Here is a 19,745-nt window from a genome sequence, read left to right as displayed (position 1 = left end):
GGTGTGTCTGTCTCTAGGGAGAGATCATTTTCAAACTAACGCCTTCCTCTGATCAATAATTGGATCTATATGACTGAAAGGATCAGGTTTCAGCTCTCCTCTCTGCAGCAGTTTGTCCACAGGCGACGTTACTGCTCTGCTTCAGCGATGTAGAAAACTAACTCACCCTTACTGAGCATTGTGTTTGATCTTTTACTCTACAAAGATGTTTAAAAGGATGTTTACCCTCCTCCTGGCTGGTGTGGGTTAAAGTGTGAGTGTATTTTACTTTAAAGGTTCAAGGCCGAGTTAAAAAAAACTTAAAGCTGGGAGAAAAACACCTTTAGTTGAGAGGTTTTCAGGATCTGGAATTTTACAACAAGTAAACAAAAAAAATATTCAGGAAGTATTCAGAGCCCCTTTACTTTTTTAAAAATGTTTCTATGTCACAGCCTGATGCCACAGTCGTTTAAACTACACTCACTACCCCATCATGACAAAGTGAAAACATAACTTTAGAATTTTTTTTACAAATTTATTACAAACTAGATCCAAATTGTATTTTCAGCTGAAATTGCGTGGGAGAGAGCTGAATTATGGAAGAACTGAAGAAAATAGCCAAAAGCACAAAAATAGCTGAAAATAGCATAAAAATAGCATTCAATAGCTCAAAAAAAATAGCTGAAAGAAGCCTTAAAAAAGCTGAAAATAGCCTTAAAATAGTTTGTATAATATGTGACCTTTAAATTTAGCTCAGGGTCCTCCTGTTGATCTTGATCTTTGCTGAGATGTTTCTACACCGTGATTAGAGTGCACCTGTGCTAAAGTAAACGATTGGGCATGATTTAGAAAGGCACACGATGCATATCAGAACACAAACCAAGCCATGAGGTCAAAGGAGCTGCCAAGCTCAGACTGGATTGATGACAGGCACAGATCTAGGGAAGGCTTCAGAAACATTTCTGCTGCTCTGAAGGCTCCCAGGAGCACAGCGGCCACCAGAATTCTCACATGGAAGAAGTCTGACACAACCGGGACTCTTCAAAAAGCTGGTCGCCTGAGAAAACTGAGAAACAAGGGAAAAGGGTCCTCAGTAAGAGAGGAGACCAAGAACCTGATCACTCTGATTGAGCTCCAGAGATCCTGTGTGGTGATGGGACAAAGCTCCAGATGGACAACCATCACTGCAGCCCTCCACTGATCCGGGCTTTATGGCAGAGTGGTCAGACAGAACACTCTCCTCAGTGTAAAACACATGAAAATAACACCTGAGGGATTCTCTGACCTGATGAAAACAAGATTGAACTGTTTGGTCCCAATTTGAAATGTTCTGTCTGGAGAAAACCAGGAAACTGCTCATCACCTGAACCAAAACCATCCCAACTGGGAAGCATGGTGGTGGCAGCATCATGCTGTGGGGGTGTTTCTCAGTAGCAGGAGCTGGGGGACTAATAAGGGTGGAGAAAAAACTGTATGGAGCAAAGTACAGAGATATACTCATTGAAAACCTGTTCCACAGAGCTCAGGGCCTCAGACTGGGCCGAAGGTTCACCTTCCAACATGACAGTGACCCTAAGACCACAGCAGGACAACACAAGAGTGGCCCAGCCAGAGTCTTGACTTTACCCCATCAAACATCTCTGAGAAGAGAGCTGAAAATGTCTGTCCACTGATGGTCCACATCCAACCTGAGCTTGTGAGGATCTGCAAAGAAGAATGGCAGAAAATTCCCCATTCCAGGTGTGCAAAGCTTTAAGTGTCATGTTCAAAAAGACTCAAGGCTGCCAAACGTGCTCAGACTAAGTACTGAGTAAAGGCTCTGAATAATCATGTCAATGTGATATTTCAGGGTTTTTGTTTTAAATTCATTTACAAAAAATAAATTTCTGTTTTCACTTGGTCATGATGGGGTACTGAGTGTAGATTAATATACATTTATATTTCTCAACTGTAGTATCAGGCTGCAACATACCAGAGCAGAAAACAGTGAAGAGGGTCTGAATACTTTCTGAGTTACCTGTAGATCCACAAGCATACTGCATTAGCAAACACTGTAGAAATCTGCACTGATTTGAGGACATGACTACATTTTTTCCAAAACAGAAAAACTCCATTTCAGAAAAACAGGAAGATTTTTTTATTTCCTCTGGTGATTCCAAAAAGCTTCTGTATAGTTTAACTCAAAGCTAAAAATCAGAGTTTAGATTTAGTGAAGTGGATTCTGGGGTTAGGGAAAGTTTAACACTGTAAAAGTGAACTCACATCTTTTGTGCTGATTTTTCCAGTTCACGTGCAGATCCCTCAGGTTTCCGTCTGCTGAAAAAAAAAAAAAAAAAAAAAAGAAAAAAGGATTTCAGACGTCAGAAACAAACACAGTATGACCTGCAGAATCAACATTAGAATGATCATTTATTAACAGGCGTGCTGTGTTAGAATCAGCGGATATTTCAGCACACAGAGGCCTTCTCTCTTCTCTGGGTCTAAATCTATTTTCAGATTCACATTTTGTGTCCAGGAAGTCGACGCTGTTGCTAAGCAACGATGCTGGCAAGAGTTTGATCTGGAGATGAAATCTGCTCCATCTCACTGAAAATAAAAAAAACATTTGGCTGATTTTATCTTTTTGATTTAACAGACTGAATGACTGAACACTTCATTAATCAGCTGGTAAATGGATGAAATCGACCAAATCAATACTTATCAATTAAAACAGGAAACACAAACATCAGAGGAATGATCTCATGTAGAAACATCAAACTAAAACCTTCTGTTGGAGCCAGGACTGCTCTGCCAACAGCGTCTCTCATGGGGGAAATGTTCCCAGCAACCAGGACAATGATCTGAAACCGTCCGCCATGAGAGCCAGCGTTCTTATCACCAGTTATCTGGTGTTTAACTTTAAGGGGGATGGTTATACAACCAGAATGGGCTATAATCAGCCTGCAGCAACGCCTAGTAATGATCGAGATACGATCCACACTAGAACATGTTTAAGTCAATCGATTCAGTTAAATTAGATAACTTTTATTATAACAAATGTAAGACTCCATTTGGGTTGTAAAAAGCTCTATTACATAACCCAAAAGGCTCTGCGGGGATTTTATAAATAAACAGTTTGGTAAGAAGAATTTGTTGATGTCCTTTTTTCAGCTACGGTAATTCTCAAGGGTCAAACAACTCAAAATAGAAAATAATACATACATGTCTCTTAGTGGGTTCTGGATCCAAACCAATCATTTATAAAGGAGCATGCACCGTTCCTAATTAATAAGCAAATTATATTTTTCTATGATTTTCTTAAATTATTACAATTTTTTTTTTTTTATAAAAAAATTCAAAATGTACTGTTCCACATTATTAAGCACAACAGAGTTTCGGAACATTTTTAGGTTGTAAAGAACTGAAAATGGTCATTTGTTGAATTTGCAGCATTAGGAGGTCATATTTACTGAAATCAAAGATATTTCAATCAAAAACATCTTAACAGGACAAGTTCCATGTTATCATAGGAGCCCTTCTTTGATATCACCTTCACTATTCTTGCACTTGTGAGTTTTTGGAGAGTTTCTGCTTGAATTTTTTTGCAGGATGTCAGAATATCCTCCCAGAGCTGCTGTTTTGATGTGAACTGCCTCCCACCCTCATAGATCTTTAGCTTGAGGATGCTCCAAAGGTTCTCAGTAGGGTTGAGGTCAGGGGAGGATGGGGGCCACACCATGAGTTTCTCTCCTTTTATGCCCATAGCAGCCAATGACACAGAGGGATTCTTTGCAGCATGAGATGGAGCATTGTCATGCTTGAAGAAAATTTTGCTACAGAAGGCACTGTTCTTCTTTTTGTACTATGGGAGAAAGTGGTCAGTCAGAAACTCTAGATACTTTGCTGAGATCATTTTCACACCTTCAGGGACCCTAAAGGGTCCTATCAGCTCTCTCCTCATGAATCCGGCCCAGAACATGAGCCTTGTTGGGACATGGTGGCCATCCACCAACCATCCACTACTCCTCCATCTGGACCATCCAGGGTTGCACGGCACTCATCAGCCAACAAGACTGTTTCAAAATGAGTCTTCATGTGTTTCTGGGCCCACTGCAACCATTTCTGCTTGTGAGCATTGGTTAGGGGGGCTGAATAGTAGGTATATACACGACTGCAAGCCTCTGGAGGATCCTACACCTTGAGGTTGGTGGGACTCCAGAGGCACCAGCAGCTTCAAATACCTGTTTGCTGCTTTGTAATGGCATTTTAGCATCTGCTCTCTTAATCTGATGAATTTATCCGTCAGAAACCTTCCTCATTATGCCTTTATCTGCACAAACCCATCTGTGCTCTCAATCAGACACAAATTTCTTCACAGTACAATGATCACACTTAAGTTTTCCTGAAATATCTCATGTTTTTATTCCTTGTCCAAAGCATTACACTATTGGAGGCTTTTCAGCACCAGAGCTCCTTTTTCTTTCCCATATTGCTGAAACCTGTGGCCTGCTTAATAATGTGGAACGTCCTTCTTAAGAAGTTTTCCTTTAATTGGGCTCACCTGGCAAACTAATGATCACAGGTGTCTGAGATTGATTTCAGTGATCCAAAGAGCCCTGAGACACAACACCATCCACAAGTTTCACTGAAAAACAAAAAACTTTAATGTTTATGACACCAAAATCCAATTTGCATAATAGTTTGGAATGTGGTGTAAAAAAGACTGCACACCAAGAAGCTCCCGTTTAAGGATGGAGAGCGACAGCTGGTCTGTCTGGATCAGTAATGCTACTCATAAACCCTGCAAATGTATCTGAGACGTCACACATGAGCCGATTTTCATATCTGTCCGTACGTCTGTACTCCCACGATTTCAAATCTTAAACGATATTGAAAACGTTTGAGACTACAGACATAAGGACAGTTTTTTAAATCCTACAGCGCTCTGAGCTCAGACAGCGTGGTCGGACCGTGACCTGCTATATGTAGTAATAATCTTAGACTGAAGATACCCCACACAAGAGCTCACAGAGATGTTTGTGATCAAACGTGACTTCAGAAGGACAATCAAAATTCTTCACTAGTTACGGTTGAAGAAAAAATTAAAAAAACAATCATAAGAATATGGGTAGAGTCCTTTTTGCTCAGAAGTTTCCTAACTGAGTGAAACGTCCCGGATGTTTTTGTAGTGTCGGCCATGATAAAGACTGTTTGAATTCTCTCACTGATAAGGAAAGGAGCTTCATTGCTGGCCTAGGAAACACTGGAGCATCCTTAACGAAAGGAGAGATAAGAAGATGACCCACAATTCTTTGTGTCAGCTTCATTTAACGTGACACACCTGTTGACCATACTTAAAAACAAACAATCAATATGAACGTGACATTACTAGTACTAATTTGAACAATAAAATTCACAGTCAAACTTATAATTTTAATGATAAAAGTCAGGAAATAGAGGAACAGAGGAATACAAACATGAAAACTATCATTCCACATAAGAAAATTATTTCTTTTCCACATTTATCTAACATGTAAATCAGTCAGTATTTCAAGCTGCATTTGTTTTGCTATTTTGAAAAATCAAAGTGTGATGAAAGTTTATAAATCACAACCATTTCAAGCGATAAAGTTGGCATATTGTCATCGTGTGATTATATTTCTCATCATAATTATGAATAAAAGACACGGTTTATAGAACTAACATAACGAGCTGAAAGAAGACAGAACCAGAGTAGACTGATATAATTAACAGAATTAAAGACAGAAAGGATCGGTAGGGAAGAAAACAAAACTATCTAATACTGTTCACTGATTCAGTTCAGATTAAACACCCTGTAAAGTGAAAATAAATCTGGTTTGTTGTTTGATAGGCCACTGTGTCATGAACTCCCAGTTTAAAATTTCAGCCAACTAAAACATCTCTAAGTTTATAAAATTAAGCTTCAAAATCATGAAAAATGAGGCAGTAAAATCTGCTCCAGGAGGGTGTGGGCGTGTCTGTTGAATGAGCTGAAGCCACGCCCACTCAGGAGAAATCTAAATGTTAAACTACGATCAGATCAGCTGCCTGACTCTGTGCCAGAGAAGAGACAAAGTCCTTTTTCTGGCTCAGATCTGTGTTATGATGCTTTAAATGATCCATAGACCACTGTGGCTGATAGATTTGGTAAATTTACCACTCAATGAACAGAAAAACAGCATTTAACTGACTGTTAACTTTCAATAAAGGCAGTGACATCAGCTAACAACAGACTTGACTGAGATAGTGTTGGGGGGCGTTATGTGGGCTCATGACATCATGAATCCACATATTGACCCCGCCCACAAGAAACCCAGCCAGGAAAGATGAGAAAAACATTTTTTGCAGTCTAAGAATTCAGTCAGATGTAGATCTCAGTGTTTTCACATGTTTACAGCAACCATATTTCAACATTTCTAGAGTGTTGGGACAAAAACTTTGGTCTTATCTTTACAGGATCTTTAAAAGAAATGTTTCTGCTGTTCTAGATGTTTATAGTCACAGTTCCTTGTCCTGAAGAGATTTAAGGATATAAAAATCTTAATGAACTGAACTGTATCACCAAGATTTTCAAGTTTCATTCGCTGCACTTATCAACACGGAGAATAACTTGACATGCCAGATGGATGTGTTTGACCCTAACCCATCTGAGAAAGCTTCAATAGGAAACGTTTGAGAAAAGGCAGAGGCTTTGAAAAAAACTCAGTGTGATTGGATGAATGTTCTGTCCGTCACATCTTTACGGGCCAATCAGAGCAACAAAACATGTGACGTAGCTGCTATGGAGCTGCGCGTGCACAGCTACTGAGGTATAACGCGAAACATGGCGACTATAGACATGTCAGTACTCGACTTTTGTCGTTTTGAAAAGAAAACAACTCACTGCTGTTCTTTGTTCTTCTTTTAACAAAGAAATGTTGTCAAGTTCTGATAAAACTGGCGCTTTAGCAGCATCCATGCTAAGCTCTTCCTCCATAACTGCACCAGCTCTTGTTGCTGCTTGTTTACGTCAGGACTCTGCTGCGCCTGAAAGTACTGCCCCTCGCCGCTGATTGGTCCTGTCACTTTCTAACCGGGCCCAAACGGTTCAGATGGGAGCTTTGCAAGATGGATTCACCAGTGAGAAATGAGAAAACGGGCGTATCCATCTGCTTTGCAAGGTTACACAGAGAAAGCACCGACTGAAAAATGCAAATTTTGTAGTCCATCAACGTTAAACTGTAGTTTTTACACAAATAACACACGTCACGTCCTTAACATCCGCCTAGGGATCTGCGGTCAGATTTCCTACTCCCAGCAGTTCTCCTTTCCTCTCCCCTTACTCCCACCTTTCCTTGACCCTGTACATTATTTACCGCGGTTAAGGGAAAGTTGATAGGAAAGGACTTAGGAGGTAAGTTTTTGGACTGTTCAAACAGACCCCATGAGGGAAATCCTGGATGACATGAAGATGTGGTGCTGTAAAAGTATTTAACATCCAGCTGGTGCCATTACCCAGGCTGCTCACTCTCAATCAACCATTTTGACAGGACACACTTAGAGACCATCTGGACAAATAATAAGCTCTGACAAGCCCAACAAACAAAAATGAAAAGAAAGATTAAAAATCAAACTTTCCACTCTAAGTGACTGCACTGCAAAATGTGGTTTGTTTTCATGCTGTCACGTGACAAAAATGGCGGCTGATGAAATCACCCCTAAGGGTTAACAGACTAACTTTCCTCCATTCATTCTGAAACGGCACTCTTTAATTCCTGCCCCCCACCAGACTTTAGAGATTCATGGAGATCATGTGACTGCGAACCACCCTTACACTGATTATAAACTCCATAAGGCCCTATCAGCTACCTCACCTCTGTTTTGTTTCTATTTTAGTTAATAAACTACTTCTGCTGAACCAGCATAATCTGGTCTTTACGTTGCTTCCTGTTTTCCCTTCAAAATAAAATCCACAATTTCGAATATCAACTACAAAAAAACTGTAAAGAGACCTGTTGATAGGTTCAAATCTGAAGATCTTTATTAAATCAGTGCTCACATGTTGAAATAGACAGATAAAAGCTAAGCTGCTGATGTAGATGGTTCTCTTCTCTTCTGCTGGACCTAAACTCTCTTTGCTCTGATTTGAACAAACATCTCTCTCAGTTTGTCTGATCATGTGTTTCTGTTGTCACACAGATTGCTGAGATGGTGTTTGTTCATGCTCTCGTTCAGCAGAACTGTGACTCTGCTGGGACGGGAGATAACTCAGAGGAATGCTGGGAGATATCTGAAGGTTGCTAGGTTACCACACCCAGCCGGCCAATCAGCTGGCAGGAATGTGGGAGGGACAAAGAGAGATGCTGCACTAAAATAGACCTCCCAGCGTCAGACCACACTGGCCGGAGGGGGTCAGGTAAACTCCACCCACCTGCCACACCCCGGAGAGTAAATCAAACTAACTTTCCTCACACGTAGCTGTTTACTTTTAAATCCTCATCTTCAGCTCTTAGTGATCTCCTACATCTCCCAGAGTTCCTTGCAGCAGCGGCTCAGAGTGAAAGTGCTTCAGCTGCTGCTGGTTTGTGTGGGAGGTAAAAGTGTGAGTCTCACTCCTCTCTGAGAACACAAACCGTTTTCTGTTTTATAGAGGGAGGAGAAAAATATATCAACAAAATGGAGGCAGGAGGGAAAACGACCACAGGTTGTGAGATTTTTCTAACTGTGCTGGAATAAACTCACAGAAATAATCTTTTGGGACTGATCTGAGAATTCTGATAACTAAAATTAAACATGATAACAAAATAATACAGCCAATTACGTTTTTCTGATTAAAATATACATTTCAGTCACGTCCTACATCTACAGGTGATCTTACTTTTTGGTCTTTAATCAGGCCTGTACGAGAACCACGACACCAGTGCTAGTTAAAACAAATGAAAAACAGCATTTATAAATCATCCTAAAAAAGACTGTTAAAACTATTTATAAGACAAGACAAGTTAAACTGTGGGAATTATTAGGATGTTTTATGTTACATGACTTTACATTTGAGTTTTGTATTGGTTAAAAATAGAGAGATGTTCCCTTTAAAAGACAGCAGTATGTGTTAAGGCTTCTCTAGACATGTCGATGTCTGCCAAGATCCTCTAGATCAGGATTATCCATACTAACACTGTATCCATGGATGCCTGTCAGAGGATTAATACTGAGAGGAAAGGTTGCTCGCTCAGTTTGTCTGGAGGCTTCATCAACCTCCCAAATGATCCAGTCAAACCCTGAGCTTAGCTGAAGAACACGCATCTCTCTGTAATTTTTGCTTCTACATGTTGGCGTTGTCGGCAGGATGATGACAAGCCTGTTTAAACTCTACAAAGCATGCTTGTGACAGGCCGCTCTGCAACGGTCTGAAATCTAGTTCACATTGCTGCAACTGGAGGAGACAACGCATCGATCATAATGTCAGACTTCAGGGCTAAGCCATGATGTGTACAACCATCAGGATGCCAGAAAATAAAGTAGGAGAATCTGAGACAACTTTAATGGAAAACAATCAATATTTGTAAAAAGAGAAAATAGCTGGATTTCCATTACAGTTTTTATCGCTAAGTAAAAGTGATATTTCTTAAATTTCGACTAAGTACAATTGTACTTTGAATGTGTTTCCATTGAAGGGAGTTTTGGGCATGAGCCTTGCAATTCTCGTAAACTCTCATCTTGCCTGAATCTGCTGCAGGGAAGCTGGACGCTCAAAACCTGTTGGGTGTTGATACGTGTGGGTTAAATCTACAGCAGTTGCCTTGATAATTCTGAACAAAAGATGGAGGCAACGGATGATAGTTCAGACGCAAAGTCCGTATGTATGGCAAAAGCCACGTATAAGGGTATAAGTGTGATGTTAAGAAAGGTCTCTTCTCCTCCTCTATCCACACGTACTGTGCCATGTTGTCTCGGAATGACTGGTCACGTGACACCGTTCGTCACGTCCTGTGACTTGTAAATGCGGAAAAAGCGTTTCCATTACATTTTTTGCGATACACTTCTGAATTGAAGCGTCTGAAAAACCTCCTCATGAGAGCGTAAAAACTTTCTTGCGATATTTGAAAGGTTTTTTCAAAATTCAGATGTTTCCATAACCAGTTTTTTATTGCGCTATTTATGTTTTTTAAGTCACTTATTGTTTTTTATATTAAAACAATAAGTAACTTAACACTGGAAAAATGGGCAAAAGTGGCAAAAATTGCTTAAAGGTGGTAAAAAAGTGGCAAAAATAAATAGCAGCATATAGGTTAAAAATGCCAAAAGTGGTGACGAGTTAGCAGCAAAATTTGGTTTAAAGTGACAAAGAAGTGGCGAATAAGGGCAAAAACAGCAAAATTAGTTTAAGTGGCAAAAAAGTGGAAAAAATAGGTTAAGAGTGCCAAATATGTACAAAAAGCAGCGACAAATACGTGGCGAAAATGGTCTAAAAACAGCAAAAACAGGTTAAAAGTGTTTAATTAGTGGCAAATAAGAACAAAAAGCAGCCAAAATGGCTTAAAGGGATAACAATATATATTTATCAGGGGTCCATTCCCTGGGTTTATCAGAGTCCATTCTCTGGGTTTATCAGGGTCCATTCTCTGGGTTTATCAGGGCCCATTCTCTGCGTTTATCAGGGCCCATTCTCTGGGTTTATTGGGACCCATTCTCTGGGTTTATCAGGGGCCATCCTCTGGGTTTATCAGGGGTCTATTCTCTGGGTTTATCAGGGCCCATTCTCTGTGTTTATCAGGGCCCATTCTCTGGGTTTATCAGGGTCCATTCTCTGGGTTTATCAGGGCCCATTCTCTGGGTTTATCAGGGTCCATTCTCTGGGTTTATCAGGGCCCATTCTCTGCGTTTATCAGGGCCCATTCTCTGGGTTTATTGGGACCCATTCTCTGGGTTTATCAGGGTCCATTCTCTGGGTTTATCAAGGTCCCATTCTCTGGGTTTATCAGGGGTCCATTCTCTGGGTTTATCAGGGTCCCATTCTCTGGGTTTATCAGGGTCCCATTCTCTAGGTTTATCAGGGTCCATTCTCTGGGGTTATCAGGGGCCCATTCTCTGGGTTTATCAGGGTCCCATTCTCTAGGTTTATCAGGGTCCATTCTCTGGGGTTATCAGGGGCCCATTCTCTGGGTTTATCAGGGTCCCATTCTCTGGGTTTATCAGGGTCCCATTCTCTAGGTTTATCAGGGTCCATTCTCTGGGGTTATCAGGGGCCCATTCTCTGGGTTTATCAGGGGCCATCCTCTGGGTTTATCAGGGGTCTATTCTCTGGGTTTATCAGGGGTCCATTCTCTGGGGATATCAGGGTCCCATTCTCGGGGTTTATCAGGGGCCCATTTTCTGGCTTTTTCAGGGGCCCTGCTAATTATGTGGGCAGACCTGGTCCAGGTAGCTCTCCGCTGCTGTGAACTCCACATCAAACCTTTACAAAGTCATGAGTTGGAGCCTTTCCTTCCTTTATTTCCATACATCTGCAAAGGCAGCAGTCTAACACAAAGCTAGAAGCTGAAGACCACCGGAGCCAGAGTGAGGTTTAAGATAACTGCATGATGCTTCCAAGCAGACAAAACTCCATTTTAACAACATCAACAGGTAACCTCAAAAGCTGAGGTAATCAGGCTTGTGGTGGCAGACATAGTGGAGATGTTCCCTACTGTGGCCTTGTTGTTGACATACAGTATTTATGTAATGCAGTCTAAATATAATGTAGTGTAATTTCATTGTGAACACTATAAGATAGACTGTGTGGTGTTGGCTTAATCTAACTTTTCTTACATTAAAGTAAGTTGACAATGCATTTTTCAGCTTTAATCCAAAGCAGCACAGCTGGTTAATTTAGTTTCAGTAGAAGAAAAATTCAGACAGAAAGTTTTCATTACTCTCTTTTGAATATATATATCTCATCTAGAGCTTTTTTTTTCCAAATGGAGCATGATTGAAACAGAAGCCTACCCTCCTACAGTGCTTGGTGAGTTATCTTCCACCTCTAACACCAGCAGAGGGACGTTTTGTTTAGTGACTGGTGGTCTGCTCCTGTGGGCGTCTGTTTTCTTCTTCCTCTCTTTGTGTTAAGGACGTAAATTATCGTGTTAATATCTCTGAGGAGGTCGTTAGTATCGGTCACTGCATCGACTCACTGAAAACACACTGAGGTCCTGAGAACGTGCAGACCTTACATCATGATTTATAACACACAGAGGAATGTCTCAATTATCAGTCAGAGGAGAAAAAATCACTCAGATCATGGCTGTGTTCAAAAGTGAACACTACACCAGCTACTGATTTGACTAAAATGCCACAGTAAGAAAAAAAAAATCAGATGGACTGATTCTGGATAAAATTACAGCATGCATCAGACCAGTTTCCCTCCTGTAGTGTTTCTCACAATGCAAAGCTCCAACAGCATGAACAATTTAAGCATTAACTCTGTTACGTATTCGGGGCAGCTTTGCAAATCAATTGCAAATTTACTGCTATTACACATCAGTTTCATGCATCTATCCATGCTCTCCCACTGATGGCAGGCAAATGAGGTTAAACTAACACATCCCTCTCCCCAGAGATGTTCTCCAGACCCTCCTGGAGGATCCCTCAGCATCCCCAGGCCAGATGGGATCACTTTATGGACAAAAGTATTTGGCTACACCTGTTAATTACTAAACTCAGGTGTTATAATCAGACCGGTTACCACAAGTGTATAAAATCATCTCCTAGCCATGCAGTCTCCATTTACAAACATGTGTGATCCTAAACAGGTCGTTCTAAAGAGCTCAGTGACTTCAAGCGTGGTACTGTGATGGATGCACCTTTTTTATAAGATGGTTGGTGAAATTTCATCTCTGCTGGATATTCCACAGTCAACACAGGCTGTTGTAAGCTGCTAACTTATCGTAGTAGCCGATGTGCTAACAGGCTAACGGTGCTAATTTGAAGCTAACTGTTGATGTTTATGTGTTTAACGTGGGCGTATATTGTGTAACTGACTGCGTGTGTAAGGAAAAGCGCAGCTTTCATTTTGATACTTAAAACCACTAACACAAAGAATAAGAGAGATTTATGCATTTTGCTGCTGTTAATGCAGTAAAATAATGTTAAAGCAAATGTCCGGTAGTTGTTCTAAATGGCCGGAATTTTTGAGGACTGTAGGCCATTTTGACCGGGGACAAAAAAGTCTAGTGGAAACGCTTTTTGACTATTAGTCAACTAAAGGCAACATCTGACGAATCAGATTTGACTTTGAAAAACCTTAGTCATTGACACCCCTAGTGTTTAGGAACAACAGCAACCCAGCCATGAAGTAAAAGACCACATAAAGCTAACCCACAATTTCCACATAGAACGAGTGCACCATGCACCGAAGCACCGCGGGTTTGCTCTGACCTATAGGTGAGGGACCTTGCCCATTGGAAGCGAGCGCAGACCGGATCAGCAGGAAGTGATCATGGGAGAACTACGAGTTCACACAGGAATAGTACGTCAGCAGCGGGCTATTTTACCTTTTGGGGTTAATTTATCATCTTTTCGGGTGTAAGTCCACGATATTATTGCTTCCGCCATTGAGTGAGTACTTTAGGAAGTTAAAAGGTTAATGTTTGCTTAAAGGATCTGTGGTTTTGAGATGTGGTTTTGGATGAGAGAGACTCCAGACAATTCAATTTCCCTGCAGGGATAAATAAAGTTACAATGTTACAATGTCATTTAGCAGACGCTTTTCTCCAAAGCGACGTACATTTGAGAGCAAGAACAACACAAGCAATGATCTAGACAAGAAGAAACAACATCAGTAAGTGCCATCAAGTGCTTCAGGTCCAATTGGACGCAAGTGCTGCCGTGTAGAGTTTAAGGCAGAGTACCTAAAATATACGTTGTTTATGTAGTTTTTGTTTTTTTTTGTTTTTTTTTGTTTTTTTGTTTTTTTTTGTTTTTTTTTTTGTTATTAGACAGCAACAATGAATCAAGGAAAATGTGGGATCACTAATCGCCATTCATTAGACTTCACAACAACTATTTACCAAGTACCAAGTGCTGGATCATTCCCAAAGAGCTGGGCAAAGAAATCCCAGAAGTGGTGCAGGACAGTGCGAGCTAACTATAGTTGGGAAACTCATTCAACCACTGGGGGCAGCAGTGGAGAATAGTCTGGCTGAGACTCGATCTACTACTGGGGACAACAGTAGAGAATTGCCTAGCTAAGTGCAAAGTGTTCTCTGAAGAGCTGGGTCTTTAGCCTTCTCTTGAAAGTAGACAGGGAGTCTGTAGATCGAATGGAGTTGGGTAATTCATTCCACCATTTAGGGACAACAGAGGAGAAGAGTCGAGCTAGTGACTTAGGAGCATGATGTGCTGGAAGTACCAGGCGCCTTTCGCTGGCTGAGCGTAGTGGGCGAGAAGGGGTGTAGACCTGGATGAGGGACTCCAGGTAAACAGGAGCAGTTTTAGTTACTGCTTTGTAAGCAATGATTAGAGTTTTGAATTTAATGCGAGCTGCAACTGGAAGCCAGTGTAGAGAGATTAAAAGAGGCGTGACATGAGCTCTCTTGGGTTGGTTGAAGACCAGACGTGCCGCTGTTCTGGATCTACTTCAGATGTATAACTGTTGATGCAGGTAGGACTTCCATTAATGAGTTACAGTAGTTAATACGTGATATTATAAGAGCCTGTACCAGGAGTTGTGTAGCATGCTCTGTCAAGTAGGGTCTGATCCTCTTGATGTTGTAGAGGGCGAAACGGCAGGACTGAGCAATCGAGGCCACATGGACCTTGAAGGTTAGCTGGTCATCAATCATGACACCCAGATTCCGGGCTGACTTAGTGGGCAAGAGATTATTTGATCCAAGCTGGATACTGATCTGCGGTTCCATAGTGGGACTGGCTGGGATGATAATGAGCTCCGTTTTGGGCAGGTTGAGCTGAAGGTGACGTTCCCTCATCCATTTAGAAATATCAGCAAGGCAGGATGAGATCCGAGCTGAGACAGTTGTGTCATCTGGTGGAAAGGACAGGAATAGCTGTGTGTCGTCTGCATAGCAGTGATAAGAAAAGCCATGGGAGCGGATGATTGCACCAAGTGAGGTGGTGTATATTGAGAAAAGTAGGGGACCAAGCACAGACCCTTGAGGCACCCCTGTTGATAAGCCATGCAGTTTAGACACTCCTCCCTTCCATGATACTCTAAAAGATCTCCCTGTGAGGTAGGACTTAAACCACTGTAGGGCAGATCCTGAGATACCAAGTGAAGAGAGTGTGGAGAGGAGGATTTGGTGGTTTACTGTGTCAAAGGCAGCAGACAGATCCAGCAGTAAGAGAACTGAGGACTGACCAGCTGCTCTGGCCAAGCAAGTGATTCTGTTACCGACAAAAGTGCAGTTTCAGTAGAGTGGCCCGCCTAAAGCCAGACTGATTCTGATCAAGTAGATCATTGTTCTGCAAGTGTTCTGAGAGCTGGTTGAAGACTGTGCGCTCCAGTATTTTTGATAGGAATGGGAGAAGTGAGACCGGCCTGTAATTTTCAACCAGGGCTGGGTTGAGAGTGGGTTTTTTGAGCAGTGGTGTAACCCGCGCTTGCTTGAAAGCAGCTGGGAAAACACCTGTGGACAGAGAGGAGTTAATGATACAACTCACAGCAGGGCTGATTGTGGGCTCAATCGCCTGCAAGAGATGTGATGGTATCGGATCGAGGGGACAGGTTGTGGGCTTAGAGTCAAGCAGAAGCCTGGTGACCTCGCTCTCACTTAGTGGAGAGAATGAGCTAAGTGATGCATCACTAGCTGGTGGCAGAAAACTGAGTTGGACAGGCTCAGAGAATTGGTTGCTGATGGTAGAAACCTTGTCAGTGAAGTAGGAGGCGAACATGTCTGGAGTCAACATACTGGAGGGTTGTGGGTTTGAAGGAGAGAGGAGCGAGTTAAAAGCAGAGAAGAGTTTGCATACATCAGTGGCAGCACAGATCTTTGATTGATAGAACGCCTTCTTAGCAGATTTTAGAGCAGAGGTAAAACAGGACAGTTTTTGCTGATAGGCACTCAAGTCAGTGGTTTGTTTGGATTTACGCCATTTTCTCTCTGCCGCTCTGAGCCCTGCCCTTTGGGTTCTGATGACCTCAGTGAGCCAGGGACAAGGTGGAGTATTTCGAATAGGCTTAGACACCAGAGGGCAGAGTTTGTCCAGAGAGGAGGTCAGTGAGGAGCAGAATGTGTCTGTGGCCTCGTTAACAGTGAGTGTGAAGGACTCGTTACATGAGGCTAGTGCAGCTGAGACCTCGTCAGACAGCTGTGTTGGGTCAAGAGACTGAAGGTTTCTGCGGTATGATCTTAATTGAGTAGTAGATTGTTGAAGTTCAGGTAAGCCAAGTGAGAACTGAATGAAGTAGTGGTCAGAGAGGTGAAGTGGTGTTACACTCAAATTAGCCGTGGAGCAATTGCGAGTTAGAATCAAATCCAGTGTATTACCAGCCTTGTGTGTAGGAGGCGTTTGAACGTTTGAATTTGAAGTTATTGTATTGTATAGTGTTGTATACAATACTTACCATAAACATGGCCCTCTTAAACGTCTGCTCTCTGCTGAGTAAGTCTTTTATTGTCAGTGACCTGATTTTAGAGCACAGACTTGATCGCTAATTTTTAACTGAAACATGGCTGGGTGCAGATGCACCAGTTGTTCTCACTGAGGCCTCCCCACCTGATTTTAATTTTGCATTTTCAACTAGGAGTGGTAAAAAGGGAGGTGGCACTGCTTCTATTAGTAAAAAACACTCTGGCCACCAAACCTATATTATTTGAACAACAAGTTTTGAATACCATTCTATTGTTTTTAGCAACCCTACAATTTTATGCTTGACAATGTACAGACCACCAAAAAGGTGCAGTCTTTTTATCCCCCAATTTTCAGAGTTTTTATCGATTTTACAAAATTCTTACAATATGATTATTTTAATTGGTGATTTTAACTTGCACATAGATAACATTTTAGACCCTGTTGCAAGTGAATTTTTAAATATTCTTAACTATATGGATTTTACTCAGCACATCATGCAGCCAACTCACAACAGAGGACACACTCTGGACCTGGTCATCACCTATGGCCTGTCCACCAGTGTGTCCTCTGCTGTTGACTTGGCTGTCTCTGACCACTACTTTGTGCTTTTTGATATCACCGTTTTTATCCAGCGGGAGACCTCTGTGAGAACTGTGAGGATCTGACCCCTGAAGTAGCTGCAAATTTTATTCAAGTTTTAGAAAAATATCCTCCAATTGTTTTACCTGCCCCCTGTGATTTTTATCGTTGATAATTTTACCAGTAGACTTCAGTACGCACTTAATTCAGTTGCTCCACTTAAATTGAAAAAGGCTCCCCCTAAGCCTATAGCCCCATGGAGAAATCAGGAAGTCAAAAAACTGAAAAGAAACTGCAGAGCGGCAGAAAGAAAATGGAAGAAAAGTTAAATTACAGTTAACTTTCAAATATACATTGAACATCTAAAAGCCTACAATTATGCAGTTAGAAATGCAAGAAATTCATACTTTGCTAAAATAATCACAAAACATAAAAATAACCCAAAAGCTCTCTTTTCTACCATTGACCATCTTTTAAACCCTGATTGTATTAAACTTCAGATAACTCCTACAAACACTCTCTGTGAGGAGTTTGCAGCCCACTTCAGGGGAAAGATTGACACAATCAGATGTGATATTTTATCCAGTCTGCTTTTAACACATCTGAGTGTTTGTCTTTACCGGAGGAAACACTGGACAGTTTTGTCCTGGTTAATGCTGAGATGCTTGATGAAGTTTTCTCCTCAGTGAAGCCCACCACATGTCTTTTAGATCCAATTCCAATCTCATTTTTTAAGTCATTTTATGGATCTTTTAGAGACGAGCTTTTAAACATGATGAATTGTTCACTTCAGACGGGGGTCTTTCCCACTGCCTTTAAAGAAGCAGTGGTGAGGCCCCTGTTGAAGAAGAGTAATTTAGATTTTAATGATTTTAACAATTACAGACCAGTGTCTAACTTACCATTTTTAAGTAAAATTTTAGAGAAACTTGTTTTTATTCAGCTCAATTATTTTTTAGACACACATGATATTCATGAGGAATGTCAGTCTGGTTTTAGGGTAAACCACAGTACAGAGACGGCCTTGACAAAGATTTTAAATGATTTTAGATTAAATTATGATTCACAAAAGGTGACGGTGTTGGTTCTGCTGGATCTAAGTGCTGCCTTCGATACAGCAGACCACACTACTCTGTTAAATAGACTCAAACATGTGGTCGGCCTCTCTGGTACTGTACACAAATGGTTTACTTCCTACCTCACAGACGGAACATTAATGGTAAGTGTAGACACATGATCCTCCAAAGTCCATAAAATCACATGTGGTGTGCCCCAGGTTTCGATTTTAGGTCCTGTGCTTTTTAACCTGTACATGCTCCCTCTTCGTGTTGTCATCAGGAGATACAGAATCAACTTCCACAGTTATGCTGATGATACGCAGCTTTACATCTCCATGTCTCCTGATGACACCAGGCCAATGGATGCTCTTTTTAACTGCATTTTAGATATCAAATCCTGGATGGCAGAAACTTTCTCCTGCTTAACCAGGACAAAACTGAGGTTTTAGTCATCGGTCCTGAGGCCCAGAGAGAGAAGCTTTTACCCAAACTACAAACATTGTCTTTTAATCCATCATCACAAGTGAAAAACCTGGGTGTAATTTTTGACTCTGAGCTGACTTTTATTCCACACATTAAGAACGTAACAAAAATAGGTTTTCATCATCTAAAGAACATTGCCAGAGTCCGCCCCATTCTCTCTCGGGCCAACACGGAGACGCTGATGCATGCTTTTATCACCAGTCGTATAGACTACTGTGATGCCCTGCTCTCTGGTCTTCCCAAAAAGAATATTTCAGGTCTACAATTACTCCAAAATCCTGCAGCACGTGTCCTGACTAAGACCAGAGGGAAGGCCCACATTACACCAATTTTAGAATCACTGCATTGGCTCCCCGTGTGTTTTAGGATCAATTTTAAAGTTCTTTTACTGGTTTTTAAATGTCTTAATGGTCTTGGGCCTTCTTATCTTTCAGAACTGCTTTTACCTTATGAACCCTCGCGGACCCTGCACTCCTCTGGCAGCGGGCTCCTCAACATTCCCAAAGTCAGGACACACACTCACGGTGAGGCGTCTTTCCAGTACTACAGCCCTTGTCTATGGAACAGCCTGCCAGAGGACCTCAGGGCCGCAGAGAACGTTCATGTTTTTAAGAGCAGGCTCAAGACACACCTTTTTAGCTTAGCTTTTGATTAATATTTATTTTATTTATATTGATGATATGTGTTTATTTTAAGCCTTTAATTTGTATTTATTTATTAATTTTATTCTTTTCCTACCTTAATTTTTTAGTTATACTATTTTATATTTTAGTTCTTAACTTTTATTCATATTTTAGTTTTTCATTATTTTTATCCCTTTATCATTTTAAGATCTCCAGTGTTTCCTCTGGGGGGAGCCCTCTGCACCAGAAGCGGTGGTCGGCTGTGGCTGCAGGGGTGTGTCTCGTGGGTTCCGGGTTGAGGTTTGGTGTCTCTGCCTCAACTCTCCTCTGGGTCCTGCGTCGGTGTCCTGTAGCTGTAGGTGACTCTCTGCTCCTGGTGCAGACGGCTCCTCTGATGGCGCTTTCTCAACTGGTTCATCTGTAATCAGCCTCTTCTACTCAGCCTAATGTCCACTATTTTAGTGTGTGCGTGTGTGTG

At 41.4% G+C, this 19,745-nt stretch overlaps 1 protein-coding gene and 1 pseudogene across 8 annotated transcripts in view; one reads left to right on the top strand and one right to left on the bottom strand.

Annotated features, from left to right (window-relative positions):
- LOC121509743 (dematin-like) overlaps nucleotides 1-19,745 on the bottom strand; it is a 69,207-nt gene that overhangs the window by 26,387 nt on the left and 23,075 nt on the right. For 5 of the 8 annotated variants that reach the window (XM_041787403.1, XM_041787397.1, XM_041787402.1 and 2 more), the window contains exon 2: nucleotides 2,242-2,295. The gene's annotated coding sequence lies outside the window, so the exon portion shown is untranslated. Of the gene's footprint in view, nucleotides 1-1,951; nucleotides 1,997-2,241; nucleotides 2,296-4,519; nucleotides 4,542-19,745 lie in introns of those variants that run through there. The other 3 variants (XM_041787401.1, XM_041787400.1, XM_041787398.1) reach the window with 3 other exon arrangements.
- LOC121509512 lies at nucleotides 866-19,691 on the top strand (annotated as a pseudogene).

The sequence above is a fragment of the Cheilinus undulatus genome, linkage group 5, assembly GCF_018320785.1.
Source record: "Cheilinus undulatus linkage group 5, ASM1832078v1, whole genome shotgun sequence".
In the NCBI taxonomy this organism is placed as follows: domain Eukaryota; kingdom Metazoa; phylum Chordata; class Actinopteri; order Labriformes; family Labridae; genus Cheilinus; species Cheilinus undulatus.
The sequence above is the reverse complement of the archived record's forward strand: the minus strand, read 5'-3'. Positions and strand labels throughout refer to the sequence as shown.